This window comes from Oratosquilla oratoria, chromosome 39 (genome assembly GCF_046742065.1).
Source record: "Oratosquilla oratoria isolate Oo_2021 chromosome 39, ASM4674206v1, whole genome shotgun sequence".
NCBI lineage: Eukaryota > Metazoa > Arthropoda > Malacostraca > Stomatopoda > Squillidae > Oratosquilla > Oratosquilla oratoria.
The window spans coordinates 1,310,001-1,326,496 of NC_134815.1; the positions used below are offsets into that span (position 1 = coordinate 1,310,001).

The following is a 16,496-nucleotide window of genomic DNA, read 5'->3' on the forward strand; positions in this document are numbered from 1 at the left end:
ACACACACACACTCACGAACACATACACACACACGAACACGTACACACACACACATGCACACGTATACACACGCACACACATACGCAAGCGCGTATACATAGGACTGCATGACAGCGGATACGATAATGCGTATAACTGCAATTGCCTGTATAACTGTATAATTACAAGACTGTAACTGAATGTATGGCTGGGTTTGACTGTATGACTATAACTTTGCACGAATGTCCTTGAATCAAGATGTGTTCAGGTGCGCGTATAAATGTATACATGACTATGATTGTGTATTACTGTGTGTATATGTCTGTGCATATGAAAATCTACTCAACTCTTAACCATTGCCTTGGTTGCCGGATCACGTTACCGATTAATAAATAAATAAATAAATAAATAAATAAAATAAATACATCCAGCATTCATTCGGGGTCCGTGTGATTACCTCATCTTCAATTCCCAATTCCCTACCGTGCATCGCTATATTTCATCTTACAATTAATGAATCGAGCAACATGTATTCAAAGTTCCCTGTACATATACTTTTGTATTACATAAAAGTATCGAAAAACACTGATAACCTTGGAATTCATATCCAATCCTTTACGTTATCTCTTTTGGAATACGGCTTATCAGTGATTAGAGTTTATGGAAAAAATCATCAGCTGTTTCTATATGACGACGCACTTAAACAATTGCATTCTGGCTGTCGCTGCGTGATTTAGCTTCAGGTGGTGGCACACTAGGCTAGCATGTTACTTGCTTTTGCTATTTCGTTTGAGTAGGAACGGCTTCGGTTACAATATTCTAGACTTCCGTAAGAACATCTCAACAATTTTGTGTCTAACATTCGTATTCTAGGTTTATTAACTTCTCTAGTTCGTCATTCAGCTTCTAGAACACTATACGACGCAAGAGTAATTTGACATTTGGAGAAATTTGAAAAAAAAAAAAATCCTAACCGAAGTCGTTTCTACTCAAACGAAGTAGCAAAAGCAAATAGCATACCAGCGAGAAATGCCTAGTGTGCCGCCAGCATTAAAACTTACAATATATGCAGTGGCTTACTTTAAAGATTTTATTCTGGTTAACCCCAAAGCTGAGTTTCAATGGAATCATCCTTTTACCTCTAAATTCGACACTTATACCTAACTCTGGTTGTGATTTCATTCACATAAAGAATAACACGTGTGGTGACCTCCCCTAGTGTAGACACTCCGTGTGGTGACCTCCCCTAGTGTAGACACTCAGTGCGGTGACCTCCCCTAGTGTAGACACTCCGTGTGGTGACCTGTCCTAGTGCCCCGACCTCATACATTCAGAGATGAATAAATAAATTAGATGTATTCTGCATCTTTGTACTTGAAAAAAAAATCAACGAGGAGCTGAGATGTGAGGAGGGAAGGGGTAGTGGAAGGGAGTGAATACTTACGTCCCTCTGACTTGGCTACCCCCATTGTAAGGGAAAAAAAACCCTCTTGGTATATAGATAGTGGGTGGGAAGAGGAAAGACTGGAGTCTTGTTCCGAGTTTTATTCTTGACTAGTTTCGCTACAAGCGTTTTCTTTTTTAAAAAGCTTTGTAGCGAAACTAGTTAAGAATAAAACTAGGAATTAGACTCCAGTCCTTCCTCTCCCACCCACTTCAACCTGTCAGAACGTCTCAACATAGATAGTACTTGAAAAACAAAGCCTCCAACAAGGGAAAGGCTGTACATAAATGTTGCATCTTCACATGTCCTCTAGTCTAACCAACAACAGACCCGTCACAAGCACTTCGTCACAGGGAATCAGCGCCTCTATCCTTTCAGGAAAAACCGACGAGACTTACAGTGGTATTCTTAAAAAAAAAAACTTTCCCTTTCAAGGATTTATATCAGATTTATAGAAGGAAAGATTTCTATAAGGAAATATTGTTTTTAAGAATACCACCGTAACATTCTTACGGTGGTATACTTAAAAACAATCTTTCCATTCCAAGGATTTATAGAAGATCTTTATAAGGAAAGATTTTTTTAAGAATACCACCGTTAATCATAGAAATAACAAATGAGATACTGAAGGAGGGTAGTAGAACGGAGGAATGATTAATATTAAAATGTGATTTTTGTTCTTCTTTTGAGAGAACAATGTCCAACCATAAACGTTTACCGAGCGATCCTGGTCAATACTAATCTCACTAAAATCATTAAAATATAGACCACATGAAACTTTGAATCAATAGTTCCATGTGGGGCAGTAGTTCTAAACCTTTTTTTTTTTTTTTTTTGCCATGCCCCACGTAAATCACATTTAAAATCGTTATGTCCCCCACCCAAGTGGTGATATACAATTCTTATCATTTGGAAAACAAACTTCCCTTCAGCTGAAGAATCATGAAATAAAATTTAGAAAATAAATAAATAATAAAAAAAAAATAGAATAAAATATAAATAAAAAAATTGACACAGATTTCCTCAGTCGGCCCCAATTGCCTCTCCTAGTCATATTGCCCACCTGGAAATTTGGACTGCCCACCTGTGTGTCTGTGTGTGTGTGTGTGTGGGGGGGGGTTCTGCGTAACCCCCCCCCCCCCCCCGAGTTGAGAAGCACTGGTGGGGGATGGTAAAGGAGATTCTGAATTGGGGATTAAGGGGAAGAAGAGGTGGAAGGGGATTAACGGAATGGAGAGATTGCAGGAAGTTAACATAGAGGTTGAGGAAAGTTAACAGAGAGGTTATTTGGCGGTTAGCGGAAAAGAGAGGTTAATTGGTGGTTAGCGGAAAAGAGAGGTTAAGGAAGGTTAGCGGAAAAGAGAGGTTAAGGAAGGTTAGCGAGTAGGAGAGGTTGAAGGAGGTTAACGGAGAGGAGAGGTTGAATGGGGGTTAGCGTATAGGAGAGGTTAAATGGGGGTTAGCGGATAGGAGAGGTTAAAATGGGGGTTAGCAGAGAGCGTGGGGAAGGTTAACGGAGAGATTGGAGGGGGTTAGCAGATAGGAAAGGTTGAATGGGGATTAGCAGAGAGGCTGAGGAAGGTCAACGGAGAGGTCGAAGGTGGTTAGCGGGAAGGAGAGGTTGAATGAAGGTTAGAGGAAAGGAGAGGTTGAATGGGGATTAGCGGAGAGTCTGAAAGAGGTTAGCGGAACAGAGGAGTAATCTTCGAGGTTAGAAAGTAATCTCCTTGGGTTTAAGTGTTAAATTGACCTCAATTAACTATGTGGTTTACTATCACGTCAATTCTGGATGCCGCCAGTACATTTTATTCAGCTGAGGGCAACCAGGCTAGACGCCATGACTACTCACACACGCACACACACTTACACACACACATACACTCGGTGGCGCGGTGGTAGCGTTCCCGGCCGCCACTACGGCGGTCTGGGTTCGAATCACTCCTAGGGCTGAAATAATTTCAGTATCGCTGTGAGTCGTTACTCCAACTCGTGGGCGGGGAGTTAGGGGTGTGTATGCGTGTAAAGACACAGCATTACACATAGATCGGTCATATATGAGCTCTGAGGTCTCTTCCGGGAGAGAAATAGCTGTCGATCACGAGTCCAATACGTGATCCAAGACCATGGTGAAACACACACACACACACACACACACACGTGTGTGTTTAGATAAACACCTAAGCAATATGCTGTAATAGCTGCTATTTATTCTATTTTATTCTATTTATTATTATTCATTTTTACTTATGTTTATCATTATCTATTTATTTTATTTATTTGTTTGTTTATTCATTTACCTATTTTTTTCGCATCCGACCTAGTTGTAGACCAAAAGGTCTCCTGTCTGCATGCTTTTCATTTGTAATCTTTGTGTGTGTGTGTGTGTGTGTGTGTGTGTGTGTGTGTGTGTGTGTGTGTGTGTGTGTGTGTGTGTGTGTGTGTGTGTGTGTTTGTGTGTGTATCCAGGTGCATAAACAACTGCTGTGGTCAACTGTACATTATACCGGAGACCTATCCCGTATTCTTGTTTCATTGAATGTTGCAGCCCATATTCCCATACATAGTCCTCAATTTCTACCACGATTCCGTGTTCCGCGTACAGAGTAGATCGTTACTTAACCAAATTACCCAAGAGGAATCCCAATACCTTTCACTTACCATATAAAGTACTTTCCCATCCCACGTTCTCGCATACGGTAGTTACATAAATGTTGAATCAAAATATTCAAGAAAAAATGTATATATTTCAGGCCTACATACAAAGCGCACCATTCCTATACCGATATACACAGCATGTTACAAAGGCGGAGCATGCCGACAGGAGACCTTTTGGTCCATATCTAGGTCGGATGCGAAAAAAAATCATAAAATAATAAATAAAAACTATAATAATGTAAATAACAAATAAAATACATAAATAAATGCATAGGTATAGTTAGATAATAAACAAACAGGTAAATAGTAAATAATAATAAATTGACATATAACTAATAATGAATGAAAATCACAGACAAATGATAAAACAAAAACAAAAAATATAAAATAAATTATAATCATTACAGCATCTTGCTTGGGTGTTTATCTAAATGAATCTTAAAGCTTCGAACTGAAATACATTGTACTACCTGTGCAGGAAGTTTATTCCATTCATTAACTACACGGTTGGCAAAGCTGTTTCTACCTACTTCATCATTGTATCTTCCCGTACATGTATAGTATAGCATCCAAATCATGGTGCAAGAGATTAGACATGTTTCCCATATTTTCCTAACTGTATATGGTACTTTCTCCTACCGACAACACTAATCTAGGTTTAAGTAGGAAATAGGCAAAACCTGGTTTACCAACAGAATGGTTAACGAATAGAATAGACATCGTATCCATGTAGTGCGCGCTGAAACAATTAGTTGTTTTAAAAAAAATATGAAATAACTTCATATAGAGGAATGACAGGAAGGGGCATGAAACTGCCTAGTGTAGGCCTTATGGTCCCTTGCAGTCTCTTCCATTCTTGCGTCCATAAGCACTGAACCACATTACTTAAGTGGAATCTGGATGCCTTTCACTTACCATATAGAGTACTCAACCCCCACCTTCCTAACCAGTCTTAGCCATCACCCACCCACCCTCCTCCCCCCTCCCGTCCCCTGCTTTGCTGAATTCCTGAACCGGCTGGTTCGCTGCGACCGCCAATTCATTGTCTATTCCATATAAGGTCACAGGTGCGAAATATGAACATCTGCTCTACTCTCGTCTTAGTACACCTGTTCAGTTGAACTTTGAACACTCTGCCACGGTTAAGAAGCTGGTCATGTCACTAAACCCACTGGTGGGTAGCTGGGGTTAACCTCCCTTAACCCTGTCCGTCCACTTTTCATTTCACCTCGCCTGCCGTCATGCGATTTTATTCATCTCCGTGACACCCTTGAAGGTTCGAGTCTTGCATGCGAGTTTGTACAAATCGCAATGATTTCCAATTTCTCTGATCTGGGATCCGCTGGATGTTCAACGCTGCTGAAGAAAGGCCTCGCGGCAGGAGACGCTTAACTCCGACCGAGATGCATCACCTTTGCCCTGTGTGCTCCGAAGTCGAGGTCAAGGACGCGGTCTGGTGACCCAGAGACGAACCTCCGCTCGGGTCATCTAAGGTCATGTATTGAACTAATTAATCAAATCCATTTTATTCGTCTAATTAATTAGTTAATTATTTTTCATTATTATTATCAAATTCACACCCCAACATAAGTCTTCTGTAACACAACATGGGCATGCTCGATCGTAAACATTCGCTTGATTGTACGCATGCGCAGTAGTTTTGACGGTTCTGTTCCAATAAAAGAACACAAAAATGAAGACTGCAAGAGACCGTAAGGCCTACACTAGGCAGTTCCATGTCCATGACCACCTGTCATCCCCATCCATAAAGTTGTCTAACCTTTTCTTAAAACAACCGATAGTTTCAGCGCTCACTAACTAGATAGTTACCGAGTCTATTCAATTCGTTAACCGCTCTTTAGGTAAACCACTTGCCTATTTCCTTCTTAAATCGGTATAAGGCAAACATTTATCACTTCTTTGTTTTTTGCATTTGTAAGATTATTTTTTCTATGGAATGGTTGCGTTAGATTAGGTTAGTTATTAGACAACGTAAATGTAATGACAAACACATAAAAAAAAAATACAACGCTTACGCAACGAGGCGCTTACGTGCAGTCACCTTTGCCCCCTGTACTTGGAGAGCCAGTGGCACTTAGGGATTAAACAGATGTCTTCATCATGAAGAGGAATCGGAGCATACGAAATAGACAAAAGTTCAATCCGAAGTGGTATTAGCGTGTTTTCGCTAAACCCGTAGTCGAACACAAAATCCAATGCAAATACTGGCTATTACATGGATTCACATCAAGCCGACTAACAAAAGGCATTCGACACACAAAACTGAGTAAAAGCGAGCTTTCGCTATTAATCCATTAATGCCTCTTCTCAAAAAATATACATATATATTCATCCGCACACTCGGAATTTCTCGCACTTCAACAGGAGTTAACAACCGATTAGGATAGTCTAAGAAAATAAATATGTAACGTACACTCCAACGTCACACCGCAAGTTACACGAGAAGCGTGTAGACGTATACGCGCCGCATATCACGGTAACCTGTTCACACGCGTCTACACGCCTGGGAACGAGTTCGTACTACGAGAGAGACTGCACATACGACCACCTCTTCCCGTGATGGCCCGGGACACACTGACGGCCCCGGATGAGGCGCGGTGAGGGTACGGAGGGGAAGGTTTGAGAGAAAGAGAGAGAGAGAGCGAGCGAGAGAGAGAGAGAGAGCGGGTGGAGGATGGAGAGGAAGAAGAAGAAATGAGCCTGTGTCGCTTGTGGTGATTTGACGGTACGCAAACTTAGGAGGATTGATGTGTATATACTTAACTAGACTTACGTTGTCACCATATGCGTGATTCACCATGGTCTTGGATCACGTGTTGGACTCATGATCGACAGCTATTTCTCTTCCGAAAGATAGCTCAGAGTTCATATATGACTGATCTACGGGTAATGCTGTGACCTTACACGCACACACACACCCAACTCCCCGCCCACGAGAATTGGAGTAACGACTCGCAGCGCAGCGATACTGAAAGTATCTCAGCCCTGGGCGGGATTCGAACCCGGACCGCCGTAGTGGCGGCCGCGATCGCTACCATTCCGGCATGGAGTCGTGTGTAACATATGTATCCATTGAGCACAGTGTACAGGGTTCCACCGAATACATTGGTTAAGGTGGGACTAAGGATGTATTCTTGTCTATTTGATTTCGTTGTTCTCGCCCTCATTCAGGAAATTCCAATTTGAAAAAAGAGTCTTGGGGCTCAAGTGGAACCTGGTCAAGCGTTTTGCTAAGCATGAACATAAAAGGTCGAAGGTCAATAGAATCGGACGTTGTTATCTATGTAATGTAACCATAGATACTCTTATATGGGCATTCAGACCCTACGCGTCCGTCACGTTTAAAGACCTTACGGTCAAATGTATACGAGACAAGTACGACATCTCGGGCTCTGAATTCCTCCACTAACTATTCTAATGTGTACTTCTATACGTATACAATCTCAACAGATGCTCTATGGCAAGGAGGAGATTAGATTATACAGGGTGTTTCATAAGGAGTGACTCGATTTGAAATTGATACATCTCTGTAACCACAAATCGCCCGTGGTTGGGACGCTTACCACGCGAAAGGAGTTTTAAAATTATTAATAAATCTTGATAACCCACTAAATCATATTTTTAAAATGATTGATAAATCTTGATAACCCGCTAAACCATATTTTCAAAATTATTAATCAATCTTGATAACCCACTAAACCATTTGTAACCTTTTGTGTAACCGTTCCATGCTGCTATCAAGAAATAAACTGCATTTCATTCGGATCTTTTTTTTTAAACACCCTGTATCGTCACAACCAGAACACCCAATGATGTCCATGACGTTCCTGAATGATCATCGTCATCTCAAGGTCCAACCGTACTGCCTCGTAAGCTTATACGTAGTGTGCGAGTACTGTCCAAGCAGACTCAGTACATTAAACAACCTGATGATGAAGACACACGCACACAACGTGAAAACCACTGCAGAACACCACCAAGTGGAATAAACGTGACACACCAGGTGGGATAGAACGGCACTGAGTGAAGTAAAAAAGGAGGAGGAGGAGCAGATGAGGCTACAATACAGTTACCACTTCTTCAACTATGGAGGTATAAAGAGAAAGACAAATCCAGTGTAATAGGATTATTGAAGACTCGGCATATTGCTCATGACGTAGTGAAATTCAACAGCGTATCAGATATGGTATACTGGATTGCAATTAGCCACGGCAAACGACACAACAAAAATAGTTCAAGTCTATGTACAAACTTCAGAGTTCAGACGGCTTAACTAAGTCCTTGTATGATAATGAAAGTCAGCTAATGAACCAAGGTGTGTGTGTGTGTATGTGTGTGTGTGTGTGTGCGTGTGTGTGCGTGTGTGTGTGTGTGTGTGCGTGAGTTTACCTAACTATATTTAATTGCAATATACAGAAAAGGAGAAAAGCTCGTGGGCTCTTGTCACTTACTCTCGTACATCGCTTCAAATGTGTGTGAGCGTGGGAGAAGGGGAATGTGTGTGTGTGTGTGTGTGTGTGTGTGTGTGTGTGTGTGTGTGTGTGTGTGTGTGTGTGTGTGTGTGTGTGTGTGTGTGTGTGCTGTGTTTGTGTATACGTGTAGGCGTGTGTGCCTCTGTGTGTGTGTATAAGTGTAGGCGTGTGTGCCTCTGTGTGTGTATACGTGTAGGCGTGTGTGCCTCTGTGTGTGTGTAAACGTGTAGGCGTGTGTGCCTGTGTGTGTGTGTAAACGTGCAGGCGTGTGTGTGCCTCTGTGTGTGTGTGTGTGTGTGTGTGTGTGTGTGTGTGTGTGTGTGTGTGTGTGTGTGTGTGTGTGTGTGTGTGTCTGTGTGTGTATACGTGTAGTCGCGCGCGCGCGTGTAAAGGTATAGGCGTATGTGTGTATACTCATACAGGCGTGTATGTGTGTGTGTGTGTGTGTGTGTGTGTGTGTGTGTGTGTGTGTGTGTGTGTGTGCGTGTGTGTGTGTATTTACCTATTTTCAATTCCTTAGTTGAATTATATGGACCTGGAACTGAACCTACATTCATCAAACTTTGCCTTGAATTAGTTTATGGTGTTGACTTGGATCATATTTGCAACCAACTTGTTCCATAATTCTACACTTCTATGTGTGGAATTTCGTCTATACATCTTAATATATTTAAAAATATATATATAACTATATCTCTTGCTGATTTTTTATCGCATAACCACAAAGCTTCTGTCATTTTTTTTACCCTTCTCTGACCTGGATATCGTTATCATGTTTCCTCTCTCTCTCTCTCCGCTCTTTAAACATGGTGGTGAGGAGTCCACACCAGGGGGCGCCGAGTAGCTGCGGCCGAAGCCGTCACCTTTGCCCGATTTGGGGACTAATGGAGCAGGTAACAGTCACTGCTAGGAATCGGAGAGGAGTGCGGGATTCGAACCCACAACTAAGCAAGTGCGAGACCAGCACGCTTTCGACGACGCCACCAGCACAACGTGGGAAGTCCTTGGGATCATTTCTGCATTTACCTTTAGGTGAGGAGGCTCGCTGGCCGAGCGGTTTAGAGCGTCGCTACTTGCGGCGGAGGTCGAGTTGACGGTAGTACGAAACCTGCCGCCAGCGAGTTGGACCAAGGGCATGGTTCACCAAATTCCATGCTACAAAGTCCTCTGTAAGGGGCACCGTCCTAGCCTCCTGATAGGGGGAGGGATTTTCGTGACATTAGGTCGTGGTGACGGTGTAGTACACCATGGTGAAGGTACACTTCAGTGAGGTAATGGAATTAATCCAACTCCAATTCTCTCGGAACTGTTTATTGACATTATAATACGAAGTATAGGCGACCAAAGCCGATGTCTTCGTAGCGGGACACAATTTTTTATACAAGAAGGAGAGATTACACATTTAGTATCACCACGAATAATTTGGTTTATGAATTATAATTTAATTTTTAAAGAATAATACTAATATTTACAGACATTTACACATAGATATGAGAGACGTAACAGTACTAATAATGTTATAGTTCCATAATACAAGTTTTAGCGGGGTGACAATATTAATACAGAAATGGACTTATGGTGCGCGAATTTTACAGAGAACGAAGCTTCAAGGCATGACCTTGATACAATGGGAGTTCGAACTTTGCCGCCAGCGAGTTGGACCAAGGGCATGGTTCATTAAATTCCACTTTACAAGGTCCTCTGTCAGGAGCACCGTCCTAGTCTCCTGATAGGGGTGAGTTACACCGAATCATGGGGAAGAAAGAATTAAATTTTCAATATTTTTTTTATCATGTTTTCCTCTATTTAGGGAGGTGACAACCATTTTTTCAGCAATTTGTTGCTTTCTTATGTTATCTTGATTACAAGAATCTGGCGACTGTTTGTCCCTGATTATGCCCTGTTCACACTAGCTGTTTCAACCGCCTCAGTTCAATTACGATTAAGTCAATTGAAGCGTTCACACACACAGTTTTTCCTTGACCATGCGGTACCCCCACGGTTTCTGCGCGGTTCAAACCGCTAGTGTGAACAGGACCCACATGTCCCTTTCCTCCTCTGCCTTTGCTATGAAATATAATCCCATTTTGTATTCTTTCGTCAGTCTTTTAATTTTCCAATCTTAAACAATTTTATAAAACTTATCTAGGCCTTCCTAGGCCTTATCTAGGCCTTCCTAGGCCTTATCTAGGCCTTCTTTGAATTAACATTTAACTTTCCAACCTTATGTGAATTTATAAACTTATCTAGGCCTTATCTAGGCCTTCTTTGTATTAAATTCTAATTTTCCAATCTTAAATTAATTTATAAAACTTATCCAGGCCTTCCTTTCATAGTTCGCAAGCAACCCTCTTGCACTCGCCTCATCTTTCAAGGTTTGGCATCATCTGTCTGCGAGTAAGTTTCCACGTCCGTCTAATCCATCTATCATGCCATCTATATACAATGGGAACATTATAGGTGTGTGTGTGTGTGTGTGTGTGTGTGTGTGTGTGTGTGTGTGTGTGTGTGTGTGTGTGCATGTGTGTGTACGCGCGCATGTGTGTGTACGCGCGCATGTGTGTGTGTGTGTGTGTGTGTGTGTGTGTGTGTGTGTGTGTGTGTGTCCGCGTGTGTGTGTGCGCATGTGTGTGTGCGCATGTGTGTGTGTGCGCGCGCATGTGTGTGTGTTTGTGTGTCAATGTGTGCGTATGTATGTGTGTGCGTGTATGTGCGCGCGCGTGAGTGAATGTGCCTTGCGTACGTGGGTGAATGTGTAATTCACCATGGTCTTGGACCACGTGTTGGGCTCGTGATCGACAGCTATTTCCCTACCAGAAGGGAGCTCAGAGTTCATATATGACTCCTCTATGGATAAAGCTGTGACCTTACACGCACACACACACACATCCAACTCCCTGCCCACGAGAGTTGGAGTGACGACTCGCAGCGCAGCGATACTGAAATTATTTCAGCCCTGGGCGGGATTCGAACCCGGACCGCCGTAGTGGCAGCCAAGAACTCTACCACTGCGCCACGAGTCGTGTGTGTGTGTGTGTGGGGGTGAACATACGTGGGTAAATGTGCGTGCGTGTATGAGTGCGTGCGCACCAAGTGATCTTTTAATCGAAAGGAATCGCCTGTGTTCAACCAAAACAAAATATATAAAGTCTGCCGCTGGACGGACGCGGTTGGCCCTCTGTGGTCACGTGACCAATTCCGCCATTTCCGTCTTGTTCTTGTGGTCCAAACGACGACTCCATTCAGCTGGGAAGGAGACCCTTCACACGGGAGAGGAGCAAATACTTCCCGCTTCGCAGTTTCCAGTCGAGTAACGGTGCAGCTACTCTCTCTCTCTCTATATATCTTTCTCTCCCTTTCTCTCTCCTCCTCTCCCTCTCACCTCTATTTCTCCCTCTCCCCCTTCTCTCCCTCAGTCCCTCCTCTCTCTCTCTCTCCCCCTTCTCTCCCTCAGTCCCTCCTCTCTCTCTCTCTCTCTCTCTCTCTGTCCCTATCTCTCCCTCAATCCCTCCTTCTCTCTCTCTCCCCCATCTCTCCCTTAGTCCCTTCCTCCTTGCCTCTCTGCCCCCTCTCTCTCTCAGTCCCTCCTTCTCTCTCTCTCTCTCTCTCTCTCTCTCTCTCTCTCTCTCAGCCCCTCTTTCTCTCTCTCTCTCTCTCTCTCTCTCTCAGCCCCTCTTTCTCTTTCTCTCTCTCTCTCTCTCCCTCTCCCTACTAAAGCCAGGTGACTTCATTTGTCTTCAAAAAAGCCTTTGAACCACAAAAGCTTGACAAGAGGTCAAACTCGCCCCCCGGTTACACGAAGACAATCGCCAGCCACAGCTCAGGTCAATGCGATCAAAGCCAGCCACCAGGTCAATCAACCCCCTTCCCTACCGGGTGACCCCTTTCCCCGTCAGTCTTGCTGCCGCCAGACGATTTTATTCGCCTCAGCGGCACTCCTTGGGTCCCCTCGGTCGAGGTGACCTCCGGCGAGAAAGAGACGTTAGTCGGCAAACGAGGTCACCACATCGAAGGTCACGAACGGTAAAGACCAGAAAGCACGAGGTCACGGAGCCCGATGAGGGGGGGAGGTGGAAGAGGAGGAGGAGGAGGAGGAGGAGGAGGAAGAAGGGAAACAGCAGGAGAAAGAGCAAGAGGAGAAGGAGGAGGAGTAAGAGAAGGAGGAGAACTGTTAGGAGAAAGAGGAGAAAGAAGAGGAGGAGGAAGAAGTTGAGAAGGAAGAAGAAACGGAGAAGGAAGAAGCGGAGGAGGAGCAAGAGGAAGATAAAGAGCAGGAGGGGGAGAAGGAGGAGTAAGAGAAGGAGGAGAACTAGGAGAAAGAGGAGAAAGAAGAGGAGAGGGAGAACGAGGAGGAAGCGGAGGAGGAAGAGAAGAGAGAAGAAACGAAGAAGGAAGAACCGGAGTAGAAGGAAGCTGAGGAGGAGTAGGAGAAGAAAGAAAAGGAGAAGGAGGAGGCGGAAGAGGCGGAGGAAGAGGAGGAGAAAGAGAAACAGGAAGGAGGATCAGGAGGATCAGGAGGAGGAGGGTCAGAAAGAGCAGGAGGTTCAGGAAGAGAAGGAGGGGGAGGAGGACGATCAGGGAGGAGAGAGGAGGAGGAGGAGAATCAGTGGGAGGAGAAGTGGGAGGAGGAAGATGACAGCGATATGCACGTGGTCGGGTCGGTTTCGCTCAAGCTTCGGGCGATGCGGATGACCCGAGTTCGAATCCCGCACCCACCGAGGGCTCCCCTCAATATTTCAAAGTGCATGAACTTCAATATCCAAAATGCAGTGTATTAAACGTAGGATTACACAACCCCCCGAAAATAGATACAGCTTAGATAACACGCTTTTAGAGAAAATTGAGTGTGAGAGAGACTCGGGAGTTCTAGTGATTCCTGACCTTAAATCCAGGAAACGGTGCATTAGCGCCAGGAATAAAGCTAACAGAGCTAGGACGGTTACGAACAGAAGTGCAGAGGTAATTATCAAACTCTATCTAGCGTTAGTTAGACCCATCCTTGACTATGCGGTACAGTTTTTGTCTCTGTCCTACAGAATGGACATCAATTCACTAGAATCAGTACAGAGAAGAATTACCAAAATTATACATGGGCTCAGAAAATTACCTTACGGAGAGAGGCTTAGGCACCTTAACTTACACTCTCTGGAAAGACGCAGTGCGGGGTGATCTAATAGAGGTGTTCAAGTGGATCAAAGGCTTTAACAAGGCTGACGCAAACAAGGTCATCATATTAAGACAACAGGGGAGGACTCGCAGTAATGGATATAAATTGGACAAATTTAGATTTATGAAGGAAATAGGCAAGAATTGGTTTACTAATAGGGTCGTCGACGAATGGAATAGACTTAGTAACCAAAGCGCTGAGTCGATTGGTTGTTTTAAGAAACGGTTAGACAACTTTACGGATGGGATGAAAGGTGGAAAGGGACATGGAACTGCATAGTGTAGGCCTTAGGGTCCCTTGCAGTCTCCTTCATTCTTATGTTCTTGTGTACGTTCTCCTTGCAATGGTGAAATTCCTCCCGGCGTGAGTTGCTCACGTGGAGGAGGAGACTTGGGATAATAACAGTTGTTTGGACAGAGAAAGAAGGATGAGGGACGAGAGAGGCAGGGAGGGAGGGAGAAAAGGAGGGAGGGAGGGAGGGAGGGAGAAGAGGAGGGAGGGGGGAGAGGAGGACGGGAGAGGCAGGGAGGGAGGATGAGGGGAGAACAAGTGAGAAGAGGAGGGAGAGAGGGGAGGACGAATGAGGCAGGGAGGGAGCGAGGGAGAAAAGGAGGGAGGGAGAGGAGGACGGGAGAGGCAGGGAGGGAGAGGAGGGAGGGAGAGGAGGGAGCAAGTGAGAAGAGGAGGGAAGGAGGAAAGGATGAAAGAGGCAGGGAGGGAGCGAGGGGGGAGGGGGAAAGGGGAGGGAGGTGAAAGAAGGGGGAGAGGGAGAGGGAGAGGGAGAGAGGGAGAGAGGGAGAGGGGGAGAGAGACAGAGGGAGGAGAGAGGGGGAGAGAGTGAGAGAGGAGGGAGAGAGAGAGGAGAGAGGGGGAGGGAGGGGGAGAGAGGAAGGAGAGAGAGAGTAGAGAGAGAGGGGGGGAGAGAGATAGAGGGGAGAGAGAGAGGGGAGAGATAGAGGAAAGAGAGAGAGGAGAGAGAGAGAGGAGAGAGAGAGGAGAGAGAGAAGAGAGAGAGGAGAGAGAGAAATAGAGAGAAATAGAGAGAGGGGAGAGAGAGGGGGAGAGAGAGGTTGAGAGAAAGGTAGTGTACCACAAGCGGTCACAAAGGTAACAATCTAATCCATTTTCACATAAAACAAAAAATCGAAGGAAACGGTGAAGGAAATCTAGTTGGGAGAGTAGGTCACGAAGCGAGGAGTGTGGGCTGCTTGATCGGGCATCCCCGCCTCCCGCCCTCCGCCTCCTTACCCCTCCCCCCACCAACCCTCCGTCACTTTCACCCAAGCACCTGCCTTGGCTCATCCTTTACACCCACCCGTCGACACCAGGCAGGCGAACGGGCGTCTGTCTCTGTTTCAGATTAATTTTTATTACGGGCACTTTCCTTCTCGTGTAATTTCCCCCCACTCACACTCGCCTTCCCCCGCTTTGGCCCCCTACGAGTGCGCGCTCCCGTAGGCCTATGCGTTGACGTTTGCGTGCAATGCACCAACGCAAGATTATGCCGAGATTCAAATGTATATATAAATATATGTATTACAGTGACACACGCAAACACATATAGATATAGACACATATAAAACACACGTAACACACACATTTACGTACGCACGCACACACACACACACACACACACATTATATATATATATATATATATATATATACATACATTACAATCATACATATTACATACACTTGTTCTACAAACACACAAACACTAGAGATACACACACTCTTAGCCAATCTATGAACACTGGACTTAATAGACTAATACTTGAAATATAAGATATTAAGAGAATGTCCACACGGATAGAAGCCCTGGTCAATGACAGCCCATAACAGCCTACCACCACAACATCATCATCATCATTATCATCATTTAGTTTAACGTAGCGAAATCCCTCCCTTATCAGGAGGCTAGGACGGTGCCCCTTGCAGAGGACTTTGTAAGGTGGAATTTTAATGAACCATGTCCATGGTCCAACTCGCTGGCAGCTAGGTTCAAACTGCCGTTACCTCGACCCCCGCCGCAAGCAGCGACGCTCTAAACCGCTCGGCCAGCGAACATGCAACACACATTATACATCCACGGGTTAAATGTACAGCTGTCTTAGATAGTTCTACTTTTAATACTCCGAGCACCTTTTGCAGTGTCCAACACAAAACTTAAAGACAAAATCAACAACAAAAATTGCCTTAAGAGGGCAGGCTCAGACACTTCTTGGTCTCTCTAGAACAGTCTCTAGTCTCTCTAGAGGGAACGAACCCTAGATCGGTTCCTAGGAGTCATTTACGTGAATGAAAATTAAAAACACGATTTTTTTTCACATAATATCAATGTTCTTTTTATCAATTCTAGAAGAGGATGCTAGAACAGGTTTGTGATTTGAAGGGAATGCGAACAAGGAAAAAGGCTAAGAATCTAGAAAGAATCTAGAAAGATCTAGAAAGAAGTCAGAGTGCCGGGGGATTCAATAGAGGTATTCAAATGGGTCAAGGGCTTTAACAAGGGCAATATAGATAAGGTCATCATATTAAGACAACAGGACAGGACTCGCAGTAATGGGACAAATTTAGATCTAAGAAAGAAATTAGCAAGAACTGGTTTAAGAATAGAGTGGTTAACGAATGGAATAGACTTAGTAACTATGTAGTTAGTGAGCGCTGAAACTATTGGTTGTTTTAAGAAAAGGTAAGATAACTTTATGGATAGGAATGCCAGGTGGTAACGGACATGGAACTACCTAGTGTAGGC

At 44.3% G+C, this 16,496-nt stretch overlaps 1 protein-coding gene across 2 annotated transcripts in view; it reads right to left on the reverse strand.

Moving 5' to 3' along the window:
* The window catches only part of LOC143020237 (putative G-protein coupled receptor No9), a 1,159,970-nt gene extending 1,153,303 nt beyond the window's left edge, over nucleotides 1-6,667 (reverse strand). For both annotated transcript variants that reach the window (XM_076176404.1, XM_076176403.1), the window contains exon 1: nucleotides 6,643-6,667. The gene's annotated coding sequence lies outside the window, so the exon portion shown is untranslated. The remainder of the gene's footprint in view (nucleotides 1-6,642) is intronic.
* Between the last annotated feature and the right edge of the window lie 9,829 nt (nucleotides 6,668-16,496).